General features: G+C 40.8%; 1 pseudogene; it reads left to right on the top strand.

Annotated features, from left to right (window-relative positions):
• The first annotated feature begins 353 nt into the window (after positions 1 to 353).
• LOC121489809 lies at positions 354 to 1267 on the top strand (annotated as a pseudogene).
• The last annotated feature ends 13729 nt before the right edge of the window (positions 1268 to 14996 follow it).

Below are 14996 nucleotides of genomic sequence, written 5' to 3'. Positions count from 1 at the left end.
CACTGTTTTACCTCCTGCCATATTCATATTTCAGTCATCTGTGTACGCCTGCAAAGTTCCTTCATCGAACCTGTCAATGCTCCAAAGCTAGTAAGCTAAGGACAATGCCTAGAATATAACAACAGACTCCAAACAAGTTGGTTCCCTGTTTGCTCACTAAACTGAAAAGCAGCCCCGGGCTCCGCGGGTCGCAGCCAGCCCGTCCTCTGGTGCAGGGCCGCGCCCGGGTCGCGGTGGTGCAGGTCGCGGAGAACGGATTCGGCCGCTTGGGGCGCCTGGTCCCCAGGGCCGCTTTTAACTCTGGCAAAGTGGATACTGTCGCCAGCAGTGGCCCCTTCATTGGTCTCAACCACATGGGGTACATGTTCCAGTATGATTCTGCCCACGGCAAATTCCACGGCACAGTCAAGGCTGAGAACGGGAGACTTGGCATCAACGGGAAGCCCATCTCCATCTGCCAGGAGCGAGATCCCGCCAACGTCAAACGGGGTGATGCTGGTGCTGAGCATGTTGTGGGGTCCACTGGGGTCTTCACCACCGTGGAGAAGGCTGGGCTCACTTGAAGGACGGGGCCAAGAGGGTCATCATCTCTGCTCCTTCTGCTGATGCCCCCATGTTCGTGATGGGCGTGAACCATGAGAAGTAGGACAACTCCCTCAGGATTGTCAGCAATGCCTCCTGCACCACCAACTGCTTGGCCCCTCTAGCCAAAGTCATCCATGACCACTCCGGCATCGTGGAGGGCCTCATGACCACGGTCCATGCCATCACAGCCACCCAGAAGATCGTGGACGGCCCCTCTGGGAAGCTGTGGCATGACGGCCAAGGGGCTGCCCAGAACATCATCCCTGCTTCCACTGGCACCAAGGTCATCCCTGAGCTGAACAGGAAGCTCACTGGCATGGCCTTCCGTGTCCCCACCCCCAATGTGTCAGTTGTGGATCTGACCTGCCGCCTGGAGAAAGCTGCCAAATATGATGACATCAAGAAGGTAGTGAAGCAAAAAAAAAAAAAAAAAAAAAAAAAAAAAAAAAAGAAGGTAGTGAAGCAGGCATCGGAGGGCCCCCTCAAGGGCATCCTGGGCTACACTCAGGACCAGGTTGTCTCCTGTGACTTCAACAGTGACACCCACTCTTCCACCTTCGACGCCGGGGCTGGCATTGCCCTCAATGACCACTTTGTCAAGCTCATTTCCTGGTATGACAATGAATTCGGCTACAGCAACCGGGTGGTGGACCTCATGGTCCACATGGCCTCCAAGGAGTAAGAGCCTCCTGGACCACCAGCCCCAGCAAGAACAAGAGGAAGAGAGAGGCCCTCAGCTGCTGGGGAGTCCCTGCCCCAGCTTAATCCCCCAACACACTGAGAATCTCCTGACCTCCAATTTACATCCTAGACCCCGAGGAAGGGGAGGGGCTTGGGGAGCCCTACCTTGTCATGTACCATCAATAAAGTATACTGTACCCAGCCAAAAAAAAAAAAAAAAAAAAAACAACTAAACTGAAAAGCAAGCATTAAGGGAAAAATCCTATTTTGATATCAGGGCAAAACTTGTGAATAAGATAATGGTGAGCACATTGACGAAATTCTATAGAGTTCTATTTCTAGGCAACATAGAAATTCAAAAAGAAATATCAAAGCTGAAGATTCTCAAACGTGTATACCACACACCTTGACTGTTGTCATCACCTGGGGAGGTAGTCTGGACTAGAAGCTAGGATTAGGCTCAAGAGACTGCTCATTGATTTCATCTGCTCCACCAACTGCCCCTGCAGAGCCTTGTGTAAATTACTGAGCTGCTTTTCCCTCAGTTCCTCATCTGTCAAATGGGACCAAAAACTGCATTAATTGAGTCCTAAGACAATATATGTAAAACACTTATTAGAGCTTATTACTATCACTATTGTACCCTTTTCACCTCCCTCACCATGTTGTTTTCGCCATGTGCTATTTCCATCCATTGTAGCAACCAGCTACTGAGTCATAAAACAGACTACATAAATTACTACTAATCCTTGCAGCACTATAACGGAAGTATTGTTAGCTGACATTTTATGGATGGCGATATTAAAGCTCGGAAAGATTAAATTTATTACCCACAGTCACACCATTTGTAAGTGGTGGATCCAGGAAATAAAGCCAAAACTGGCCAGCTGGTTAGAAAAAGACCAGCCCTTTTTCACAACACCAAGATGCTTTCTCAACACCCCAGGAAAAATAGAATTTGAGTGTGGCTTTTATACATTCTGTGGTCTTCTGGAATGTGACTCCATGATTTCAAGCAATCTAGGAGAATTTCCGACCCAAAAGTACCACGTCTCTCACTTCCTAAAGCTTGATAGTCCCGGAACAGGCAATAACACGTTTAGTTCCACAGTCAGAAGTCAAACAAAGAAAAAGATTATTCCTGAGAAGAGACATGTTAAAATTGACACTAAGGTGCTGATGACAAATACGAAGTCCTTTCCTAAGAGCAATCTCAGTATAAAGCAACAAAGGAATGTGGGGAGTGTACCAAATTACTGCTAAAGGCAGAAAAAAAGTGAAAAGCAATTTTTAATACCAAAGTAGTTGTTTTCTAACCTATCTGGGGGCGGGGGCATTTCTGATGATTTGCTAGAAGCCATAAAAACCTTTTCAGAAACATGCTCAACTGTGTACACACTCATTCATTCCAACTTTTGAACGTCTTGTCAGAGAATTCACAATCCACAAAGCCCAAACCTAGATTTCAGCTCAAAGATCTCTGGCTGAGGGCCAATGAGGCCAACACAATGATTTTGCATCCGAGACCAATATGAGGAAAGGAAGGATTAAAAAATATCAAGGAGGCCAATACAAGCTGTTTCCGTACCTCATAGATGCACTGCCGATGTCACACTCTCTTCTGTTAATTTTGAGAGGCCTCCAAGTTTTCCACATTATCTCCAGTTTAAGAACTAATGGCCTGGGGCACCTGGGTGGCTCAGTCTGCCTTCAGCTCAGGTCATGATCCTGGGCTCCGCGTTGGGCTCCTTGCTCAGCAGGGAGCCTGTTTCTCCTTCTCCCTTTGCCTGCTGCTCCCCTTGCTTGTGCTCTCGTTCCCTCTCTCTCTCCCTCTCTCAAATAAAAAGGTAAAGTTTTTAAGAAAAAAAAATTAATGACCTAAAACATTAAGCAGTAAGCACTTAGCACAGCCCTTAGCACGCACTCATTTCACTATGCTCTAAAAGGTGGAGCAGAATTTGTTGTAAACAAGGCTTTCTTGACCACATGCAACACATTCTGATGAAGCCAAAGGAAGGGAGTATAGCACTGGGTTTGGGGTGTTATACAAATATTAATTGTCTAGAAAATAGGAAAGAAGCATCAGGGTTTTCTTGGTTAACGGAAAGGGGCGATGGAGCCCTCTCACCATGAGAGGAGCCCGTTTCAGGCTGCACCTGCTACATTATCGCCAGCCACGAGGGACCAACGACTCACTCTTCTGTACTGGTCTGTGCACTCTGAATTCTGAGAAAGATCTCCATTTATCCATTTGTTCCACTGGACAAACTGAGTACATATGCCGTGAGAAGTTGCTGCTAGCTTCTTTCCATACAGTCTTGCTTAGAGTCTTCAAAACTGCATAGATTGAGACAGGAACTACTCAACATTTCAATATCAGGTCATGGTGCTTGTCTAGGGAGCACCATTGAGGGTTATGGTGAAGCTACTGATCCCAAATATAGCATATTACTCTTCATATGGCTTTCCTACCTATCCTTAACTTAGCCACCAAAAACTGAGCTACAGGCTGGCTCAACCATGGTAACCAGAGGCCAGGCTGTAGGAAAAGGAAGGCTAACTATGTGGTGACTCTGCAGCACAACTTTGCAATCTTTAAGTCCTAATAAATAGGGTGGGTCCATTTTTCTTAAGCATTCTTGACTTTAGCTGTGAACCAAAAGACAGATGGACTGAAATGTAAGAAACAATGGGGCCACTGAATAAATGAAATGGTATCAAAACGTGTGCTCGAATTTTGCTTGTGACCAACACTTAGAGGAAGCTCTCACAATGTCACAAAAATAATGCTCCCTCAATGTGTTTTCTTTTTAAATCACAGTTCAAAAAGCTATAGCAGCCTGTCAATGAAAGAAATACCAAGCAGATGTTTTCCTTATTTCCAAATATATTTAGAATTCTCAGGGAAAAACCACAAAGGGTGTTTTTATTATGCACCTGTCGTGGTCAACATCTGGCACTAGTTCTCACCAATCCATCAACCCCACGATGTTGTGTCTCCTTCCAGCTCACCAAGAGACTGTAAATAAACCCACGGTGCAGAGCACGCCTTTTCCTTTTCTTTTTTTATTTCTCTCTTTCTTTTTGCTGCCTTTATTTCTGTTTGTTTTTCATAGCAAGAAGGGAGGAGCACAGAAAACAGAAAAAGTCTATTTGTACCATTTATAAACTGAATAATAAATATGCCTCCTACAGAAGGAATTACACATACAGTAGGATGAGAGAATTTAAATTTGGGGGGGGGGAGAAAAATGAGTTGTCTGATTTCTGCCAATCTTCTATTCATTTGTTCATTTAACAAGGACATGTCACTAACTACTAGGACACGGCACATAGCCCAGTGCATTAGGCCAAATTAAAAATACACTTGCACAATTAAAAAGTCCTAGCTAAAAAAAATAAAAATTAAAAAAATAAAAAATAAAAAAAAATAAAAAGTCCTAGCTTTCATGCAAGACAGGGGATGCACTCAAAGAGCTATTATAAAAGTCTGTAAGTGAGCGGTCAAGACCTGCTGCTGATCTTATTTATGAGAATTTCATTCATATAAACTGGGAGGAATATTTTCCGGCCCCAGCATAGGAAACAGGAGAAAACTTTCTACTAATCATTCTGTGAAAAGAAAGATAGATCAATTCTACTATGAAGCATATAGATATCATTCAAATTATTTTGTTACTTTTAGACTTTGGATAAGGGAGTCATTGACTAAAGATTGGAAGTTCATTCTTATAAAAGAAATAATATTTTGTTATCACCCTTGTTATACTGGATTTTTTTTTTTTGCACAAAAGATTCTTTTAAACCACTTTTTCTTGATTGACTAAAATCTTGCTGAAAAATTCAAGTAAGTAAACAGACCGTTAGTCAATCATGTTCCTACTTAGGGGAACTTACACACACACACACACACACACACTCATATAATTGTAGATAGAAGTTCAGGGTGTGTTGTTGGACTTGACTTCAAGAGAAGACTCAATTTGAACTAGGGCAGAAATAGAGACATCATTAACTCATAACAAAGGAATGGGCAAGAGCAGCTGGAACAAGGGACTCCTACATCTTCAGGACTCTTGTCCTCGTAACTCTGCTCCCTTCTGTATGTTAGTCACTGCTTAATTTTTCCTGGGGCATGCAGAGCTTTCCATGCTGTGGAGGACTTGAATGTTGGCAGCGAGTCTGGGTTCAAATCATTCCAGATTCACTCTCAGAAAGAAGTTCAAAAAAAAAAAAAAAAAAAGAAGAAGAAGAAGAAGCAGCTCTTTTCCACCATTCTCGATTCTTTCTCACTCCAATCGTAGTCTAAAACCTCTCTAAAATGGACAATGGAAGTGTGCAGTTCTGACTTCTCACTAAAGCCAGTGAGGCCGTGTCAGGCGGGAAGAAAGGAAACTCCAATTGACACCATGTGGTGACAGCTGGGATGGGGGAGCACAGGGAGGAAAAGAAGAATTCCAAAAAGAGGAATGCTAGATATACAGGTAATTAATGAATTCAAACGTGGCTTAGATATCTTCAAATATTTTATGCTCCTGTGATTGGCTTCTAATCAAAGCTTTGTAGCTCCTGTGAAGAGTATATGTTCATTTGTTATTGATAAAGGATTTTAATTTGTTTTGCTGTTCTAATACAAAGTACATTACTAGTGATTGAAAATAATGGAATAATATCTGGGGTTATTATTTGATTCTTTGTATTCTATAAAATTTTTAATGATTATTTAACTTCAACAACAGTGTTACAATACTTAGCTATTACAATGATAGTTGTGTAATCACCAAAAAAGTGCTTAAAATATCATCATTAAGAGCAACATATTAGAGATTTGGCCATTTCTAGTACAGCCTATTTTTTTAAACCCTTTACAGTGACCATAGATTTCTTTTGAAGTGCTTCTAATAAATTTAGACAGATCTCTTCTTAGAAGGCATTTCTTTCTTATTGTTACAATCAAAATGTCTTGCTCAAACTAAGCTACTTCCATGGTTTAGGGGGAAAATGCACTTGTAGATAATTTTAGCCTTCTAAGTGGCAATTCCTATTCAAGTTCAAATTGGAATTGACTCAAATGAGTGAAAATCAGTTCCATTACTTTTATTTCCTACAATGCCCTTCACTCCCATTTTTTCAATGCCATGAGCTATTCATTCCTTACTTTCTTCACTTGTCTTCCAAGCAGAATTCAATGCATAGCGTCTAACTTCCCAGATCTGCTATTTTAATTTCTTAAGACATAGATTAGATTCCCAGTTTTGAACCTAGTAGCATAAAAACTTAGACTGGGTCAGACAGCTGAATGTAATTAAGATTGATTGGCCAATTCAACAATAAAAATAACTAGCCAGATAAGGGGTTAGTGATTGTGCCAAGCAAGTAAAAAGAATCAAATTACCTAGTAGCTTGAACGAAACCCTTGAATTTTGAAAGAATAAAGCCTGGTGATAAAATAAACTTGAAAGTGCACATGTACGACAATGTACTCTCTTGAGCCAAATGCAATATGCCTGCTAGAAATATCTGTGGAGACTTGTTCAACCACAAATAATAAATTGAAACTTACTCCATATTGGTGGGGGACCATATGATATTTCAGTGTAACCACAGAGCCCATGTCTCAGAGTAGTGTAGAGCAGAGTTTTCATGAAACCTTCAGGCACTGTTTCATAAAATCCAGTGCAGACAGTGGTCATGTGAACAGTTTAGATGTTTCACGGAACATTTCCTCTTATTTTCACTCAACTTTTAATACATTTACTTTAATATACACATTACAATTACTAATATATTGGATAAAATACAACACATATCATACATTTCAATGACTAATTTGTTAAGATTAAGCTTAAAGGAGGTGTTTAAGATAAAACAGTGATCAATTTGAAGAAAAATATCCAGTACTCAGTTGTTCATTCCACAAGTATTAAGCAGGTGGTCAGTGCTGACCTCTTGGATAAGCGATGTGAGCAGACTTGGAGAAGGTAAAAGAGTGAGCCACGTAGATCCTGGAGACGTGTTCCATGCAGAGAGAAGTTAGAACAGGTGCCCTAAAGCAGGAGAGACTGACATATGGGAGGAATAGTAAGAGGCCAGTGCGGCTAGAGAAGAGAAATAGAGGAGGCGAGAAGATTCCGGGGAACCAGATCACACAGTACATTCTAGGTGGGTGACTGTAGAACTTATCATACAATCTGGGACACTTATGGAATCAAGAAGATGCATTTGTTTAATAATGATACCAAAATGGCATGTGTACAATGGGAGTTGTCACAGGCTAACTGGAACATAGGGTCACCCTACTTGTAGGACAACGTAAGGACTTTGGCTTTTACTGAGAGTAAAATGGAGAGCATCGCAGATATTTTTAAAGAAGTTGTCCCTGCTATGTTGAGATTCAACTGTAGTAGGGCAGGTATAAAAACACACCATAGATGCTAATTGAGGTGATAGAAGCATAGACTCTACAAGTCCAGAGAGCACTGCTCTAGCGCACATGGTGTGTCAATCCACCCTGATCCAGGATAAGTATGTCAGGTCCTGGAATAGGTGGTGTCAAGAGAACTCTAATGGGTTTGTTCCACACCCCCAAGACATTAGTACTTATTTTCTATAGCACTGTGCTAGATTCTAGAAATAGAATATTGAAACCATACACTAAACTCAAGAAATTTGATTAGAGAGATGGAATATCTCTTTATGTAACAAATAATAAATCCTCAAAGATTATGAATGATTCAGCCTGGTGGGTGATTCTCCTGATGTTAGAGGAAGAACAAGAAAAGGCATTCTGGGGAGACAGCATCAGCTGAGTTCAAACATCTCATATCCCATTTCTCTTCTGAAACTTCCAATAACCACCCCCCTCCCAAAAAAAGTGTGTCAAGTTTTAAAGTTTGTAAAACATCTTTGGTGATTCAAATGTTAGCCCTTAGGTTGAGAAGCACTGAAGAAAGTGACAGCACATTGAATTATGGGATATTCTTCTGGGACTTGTGTTCCTTGTTTCAGAATTAAAAATCAGTGCACAGTTAAACCCAACCATGAGGTGCCAATTGTAGAAAAACGTGGAAGAAAATAGGCAAAGAAAATGGCTTGAATAAAGTTTTCAATTGTATAAGGAAATGTAACCAGAGAGATAGTCAAATGGAGATGACAGAGATGACCCTTGAATAACACAGATTTAAACTGTGTAGGCCCACTTACATGGGGATTTTTTTTCAATAAAATAGATGCACAACTGTAAATATATTTCTTCATCCTTATGATTTGTTTCATAAGATTTCCTCTCCTGTAGCTGACCTTACTGTAAGAATGCAGAATATAGGACACATACTACAAACTATGTGTTAACTGGCTGATATTAGAAACTTCCAGTCAACAATAGGCTATTAGTAATTAGATCTGGGGGGGGAGTCTAAAGTGCTACATGGATTTTCAGCTGCACTGGGGTGATGACCCTAACCCCTACATTGTTCAATGGTCAACTATAAATGTATTAGTTTGCTTGGGCTGCCATAAGAAGGTACCACATACTGGGTGGCTTAACTAACATTTATATCCCTACAGTTCTGGAGGCCAAAAGTGCAAGATCAAGGTGCCTGCAGTGCTCATTTCTGGTAAGAACTCATTTCCTGGCTTGTATGTGGCTGCTTTCTATTTTTTATGTATTTTTTTATTGGAGTTCGATTTGCCAATATATAGTATAATACCCAGGGCTCATCCCATCAGGTGCCCTCCTCAGTGCCCGTCAGCCAGTCACCCCATCCCTCCACCGGCCTCCCCTTTCACTATCCCTTGCTCCCATTTCACAGATTTAGGAGTCTCATGTTTTGTCACCCTCTCTGATTATTTCTCACTCATTTTCCCTCCTTTCCCTTATAATCCCTTTCAGTTTCTTATATTCCCCGTATGAGTGAAACCATATAATGATTGTCCTTCTCCAATTGACTTATTTCACTCAGCATAGTACCCTCCAGTTCCAACCACATCAAAGCAAATGCTGGGTATTCGTCCTTTCTGATGGCTGAGGAATATTCCATTGTACACATAGACCACCTCTTCTTTATCCATTCATCTGTCAACGGACATCGAGGCTCCTTCCACAGTTTGGCTATTGTGGACGTTGCTGCTGTGAATATTGGGGTGCAGGTGTCCTGCCATTTCACTGCATCTGTATCTTTGGGGTAAATCCCCAGTAGTGCAATTGTTGGGCCACAGGGTAGCCCCATTTTTAACTCTTTGAGGAACCTCCACACAGTTTTCCAGAGCGGCTGCACTAGTTCCTATTCCCACCAACAGTGCAAGAGGGTTCCATTTTCTCCGCACCCTCTCCAACATTTGTTGTTTCCTGTCTTGTTAATTTTCCCCATTCTCACTGGGGTGAGGTGGCCTCTCATTGTGGTTTTGATTTGTATTTCCCTGATGGCAAGTGATGCGGAGCATTTTCTCATGTGCTTGTTGGCCATGTATAGGTCTTTGCTGAAATTTCTGTTCATGTCTTCTGCCCATTTCGTTAGATTTTTTGTTTCTTGGGTGTTTAGTTTAATAAGTGCTTTATAGATCTTGGAGACTAGCCCTTTATCTGATAGGTCATTTGCAAATATATTCTCCCATTCTGTAGGTTGTCTTTTAGTGTTGTTGACTGTTTCCCTCACTGTGCAGAAGCTTTTTATCTTGATGAAGTCCCAATAGTTCATTTTTGCTTTTGTTTCTTTTGCCTTCATAGATGTGTCTTGCAAGAAGTTGCTGTGGCCAAGTTCAAAAAGGGTGTTGCCTGTGTTCTCCTCTAGGATTTTGAGGGATTCTTGTGTCACATTTAGATCTTTCATCCATTTTGAGTTTATCTTTGTGTCTGGTGTAAGAGAACAGTCTAGTTTCATTCTTCTGCACATGGCTGTACAATTTTCCCAGCACCATTTATTGAAGAGACCGTACTTTTTCCAGTGGATAGTCTTTCCTACTTTGTCGAATATTAGTTGACCATAGAGTTGAGGGCCCATTTCTGGGTTCTCTATTCTGTTCCACTGATCTATGTGTCTGTTTCTGTGCCAGTACCACACTGTCTTGATGACCACAGCTTTGTAGTACAACCTGAAATCTGGCATTGTGATGCCCCGGCTCTGGTTTTCTTTTTTAATATTCCCCTACCTATTTGGGGTATTTTCTGATTCCACACAAATCTTGAGATTATTTGTTCCAAATCTGTGAAGAAAGTCTGTGGTATTTTGATAGGGATTGCATTGAGTGTGTAAATTGCCCTGGGTAATATTGACATTTTCACAATATTTATTCTTCCAATCCATGAGCATGGAATGTTTTTCCATCTCTTTGTGTCTTCCTCAATTTCTTTCAGAAGTGTTCTATACTTTTTACGGTATGGATCCTTTGCCTCTTTGGTTAGGTTTATTCCTAGGTATCTTAGGCTTTTGGTGATTGTAAATGGGATTGACTCCTTAACTTCTCTTTCTTCAGTCTCATTGTGAGTGTATAGAAATGCCACTGATTTCTGGGCATCAATTTTGTATCCTGCCAGACTGCCAAATTGCTGTATGAGTTCTAGCAATCTTGGGGTGGAGACTTTTGGGTTTTCTATGTACAGTATCATATCATCTGCGAAGAGGGAGAGTTTGACTTCTTCTTTGCCAAATTGGATGCCTTTTATTTCTTTTTGTTGTCTGATTGCTGAGGCGAGGACTTCTAGTACTATGTTGAATAGCAGTGGTGAGAGTGGACATCCCTGTCCTGTTCCTGAACTTAGGGGAAAGGGTCCCAGTGTTTCCCCATTGAGAATGATATTTGCTGTAGTATTTTCATAGATGGCTTTTAAGATGAATGTTCTCTCTATCCCTACACTCTGAAGAGTTTTGATCAGGAATGGATGCTGTGTTTTGTGAAATGCTTTCTCTGCATCTATTGAGAGGATCACATGGTTCTTATTTTTTCTCTTGTTGACGTGATCTATCACGTTGATTGTTTTACGAGTATTGAACCAACTTTGGACCTAGGGATAAATCCCACTTGGTCATGGTGAATAATCTTCTTAATGTATTGTTGGATCCTATTGGCTAGTATCTTGTTGAGAATTTTTGCATCCATGTTCATCAGGGATATTGGTCTATAATTCTCTTTGGTGGAGTCTTTGGCTTTGGAATTAAGGTGATGCTGGCCTCATAGAGTTTGGAAGTATTCCCTCCCTTTCTATCCTTCGGAACAGCTTTAGAATAGGTATTATTTCTTCTTTAAACATTTGATAGAATTCCCCTGGGAAGCCATCTGGCCCTGGACTTTTGTGTCTTGGGAGGTTTTTGATGACTGCTTCAATTTCCTCCCTGGTTATCAGCCTGTTCAGGTTTTCTATTTATTCCTGTTCCATTTTGGGAATTTGTGGTTTCCCAGAAATGTGTCCATTTCTTCTAGATTACCTAATTTATTGGCACGTAGATGTTCATAGTACATTGTAAAACTCTTTGTATTTCCTTGGTATTTGTTGTGATCTCTCTTTCATTCATGATTTTATTAATTTGAGTCTTTTTGCTTTTTAATAAGGCTGGCTAATGGTTTATCTATCTTATTAATTCTTTCAAAGAACCAACTTCTGGTTTTGTTGATCTGTTCTACAGTTCTTCTGGTCTCTATTTTATTGAGCTCTGCTCGTATCTTTACTAACTCTCTTCTTCTGCTGGGTGTAGGTTTTTTTGCTGTTCTTTCTCCAGTTCCTTTAGGTGTAAGTTTACCTTGTGTATTTGAGTTTTTTTCCAATTTTTCTGAGGGATGCTTGTACTGTATTTCCCTCTTAGGACTGCTTTTGCTGTATCCCAAAGATTTTGAACGGTTGAATCTTCATTTTTATTAATTTCCATGAATCTTTTTAATTCTTCTCTAATTTCCGGATTGACCCATTCATCTTTTTAGTAGGATGTTCTTTAACCTCCATGTGTTTAAGTTTCTTCCAAATTTCTTCTTGTGATTGAGTTCTAGTTTAAAGCATTGTGGTCTGAAAATATGCAGGGGACAATTCCAATCTTTTGGTATTGGTTGAAAACTGATTTGTGACCCAGTATGTGGTCTATTCTGGAGAAAGTTCCATGTGCACTTGAGAAGAATGTGTATTCAGCTGCGTTCAGATGCAAAGTTCTGTATATATCTGTTAAATCCATCTGGTGCAGTGTATCATTTAAGGCCCTTGTTTCTTTGGTGATGTTGTGCTTAGAATATCTGTCATTTGCAGAAAGTGCCGTGTTGAAGTCTCCTACACTTAGGGTATTATTACCTATGTTTTTACTTTGGTTATTAATTGATTGATATACTTGGCAGTTCCCACATTAAGGGCATAAATATTCATGATTATTAGGTCTTCTTGTTGGATAGACCCTTTAAGTATGATAGTGTCCCCCTTCATCTTTTACTACAGTGTTTGGGATAAACTTTAATTTATCTAATATGAGGATTACTACCCTTGCTTTCTTTTGAGGACCATTTGAATGATAAATGGTTCTCCACCCATTCATTTTCAGGCTGAAGGTTTCCTTACGTCTAAAATGAGTCTCTTGTAGACAGCAAATAGATGGGTCTTGCTTTTTTATCCAGTCAGAAACCCTGAGTCTTTTGATGGGATCATTTAGCCCATTCATGATCTGAGTAACTATTGAAAGATATGAATTTAGTGTCATCATAATACCTATTCAGTCTCTGTTTTTGTGGATTGTTTCTTTGGCTTCCTCTTACTTTCACAGGGGTCCCCTTAATATTTTTTGCAGAGCTGGTTTGGTGGTCACATATTCTCTGTTTCTGCCTATCCTGGAGGCTCTTTATCTCTCCTTCTATTCTGAATGACAGCCTTGCTGGATAGAGTATTCTTGAATGCATGTTCATCTCATTTAGGACCCTGAATATATCCTGCCAGCCGTTTCTGGCCTGCCAGGTGTCTGTGGAGACGTCTGCTGTTAACCTAATACTTCTCCCCATAAATGTTAGGGATTTCTTGTCTCCTGCTGCTTTAAGGATCTTCTCTTTATCTTTGGAATTTGCAAGTTTCACTATTAAATGTCGAGGTATTAAATGGTTTTTATTGATTTTAGGGGGAGGGGACCTCTATCTCCTGGATCTGGATGCCTATTTCCCTCCCCAAGTTAGGGAAGTTCTCAGCTATGATTTGTTCAAATATGCTTTCTGGCCCTCTAGCCCTCTCGGCATTTTCTGGAACCCCAAGTATATGTAGATTCTTCCTTCTGAGGCTGTCATTTATTTCCCTTAACCTTTCCTCATGGTCTTTTAATTGTTTTTCTCTCTTTTTTCTTCAGCTTCCTTCCTTGCCTTCAACTTGTCTTCTGTGCTGCTCATTGTTTCTTCCACTTCATTAACCCCCATCGTTAGGACCTCCAATTTGGACTGTATCTCATGGAATTGATTTTTAATTTTGGCCTGATTAGATCTAAATTCTGCAGTCATGAAGTCTCTAGAAGCCTTTATGCTTTTTTCCAGAGCCACCAGTAGCTTTATAATTGTGCTTCTAAATTGGCTTTCTGACATTGAATTGTAATCCATATTCTGTAACTCTGTGGCAGAGAGTACTGTTTCTGCTTCTTTCTTTTGTAGTGAGTTTTTCCTTTTAGTCATTTTGCTCAGTGCAGAGTGGCTGTATGAGCAGGTTGCATCAAGAATATCAACCACAACCTAAGTAAACTTCACCCTAGATGATTCTGACCAGATCAGAGACCAGAAAGTGAAAACAAAGATCAGAACAAAGTAAAACAAAAGGACCACTAAAGTGAAAAACAAATTTTAAAACAAACTAGTAAAAAATAAAAGTCAAGAATCCCAAAGAAGAAGAAGAAAAGAAAACAAAAGAAAAAAGAAGAGAAAAAAGTAAAGAGGAAGAAAAGAAAAAAAGAGAAGAAAGAAAGGTGGGGGCTGGAGATGGTGGTAACGAAGCTGTAGTGGAGGGAGAGAGTAGTCTACCTGAAGGCTCCTAGAGGGCAATCCTCTTGGTTCTGAGTATATTCAGTTCTGTGTTAGGAGATGCTCAGTCCCAAATTTATATAAACGCAATACTTGTAGAGAGCCCCACCACTGAGCACCAAAACATACAGGAGATAAAAGAGGGGGGCAGGATGGGAAGCAAGAGAGAATATAACCTCACAGAATGAACCAGCAGGGTGTTCTATCGGTTCTGGGTGCTGCTGGTCATGTTTTAGAAGGTATTAACTCCCACCATTGTAGAACAAAGTGAGGCAGAGAAAACAAACACAAAACAAAATCCCATATCTCCTAATCTCCCAAAATGAAATTGACTGTGTTGAAGGGAATCTAGAAGTGGAAAATATATCTAGGACCTGTAATTGTCGAAATATGAAAGTCAAAAAGGAGGAAACTTAAAAATGAAGAGGCAGTAAAATATTGTAGTTAAGGTGTGAAAAGAAAACTAATATTGGAAATTTTTAGTCTGATATAAAAAGGAGTTGTAATGGAAAAAGGAAAGAAAAAAGGACCCTCTAGTTCTATACACTAGTTTCCCTGGTTTTCCCTGGGTCCTGGAGCTTCTCAGCGCTGCTGGGTCGGGAACTTGCTCCTCCCCGACCTCCCAGCTGGTCTCTGGGGGAGGGGCTGCCGCAGATTCTCAGGTGTGTGCACCTGGGGAGATGCCCCGCCCCTGGGGTGCCGCTCAGGTGAGCCGTGGACGCGGGAGGCCCTGTGCCCTGGGGCCCCTTCCCCCCCCACCCCCCTTGAACACG

This window comes from Vulpes lagopus, chromosome 4, assembly GCF_018345385.1.
Source record: "Vulpes lagopus strain Blue_001 chromosome 4, ASM1834538v1, whole genome shotgun sequence".
NCBI lineage: Eukaryota > Metazoa > Chordata > Mammalia > Carnivora > Canidae > Vulpes > Vulpes lagopus.
This window is presented reverse-complemented; position numbering and strand designations above follow the sequence as displayed.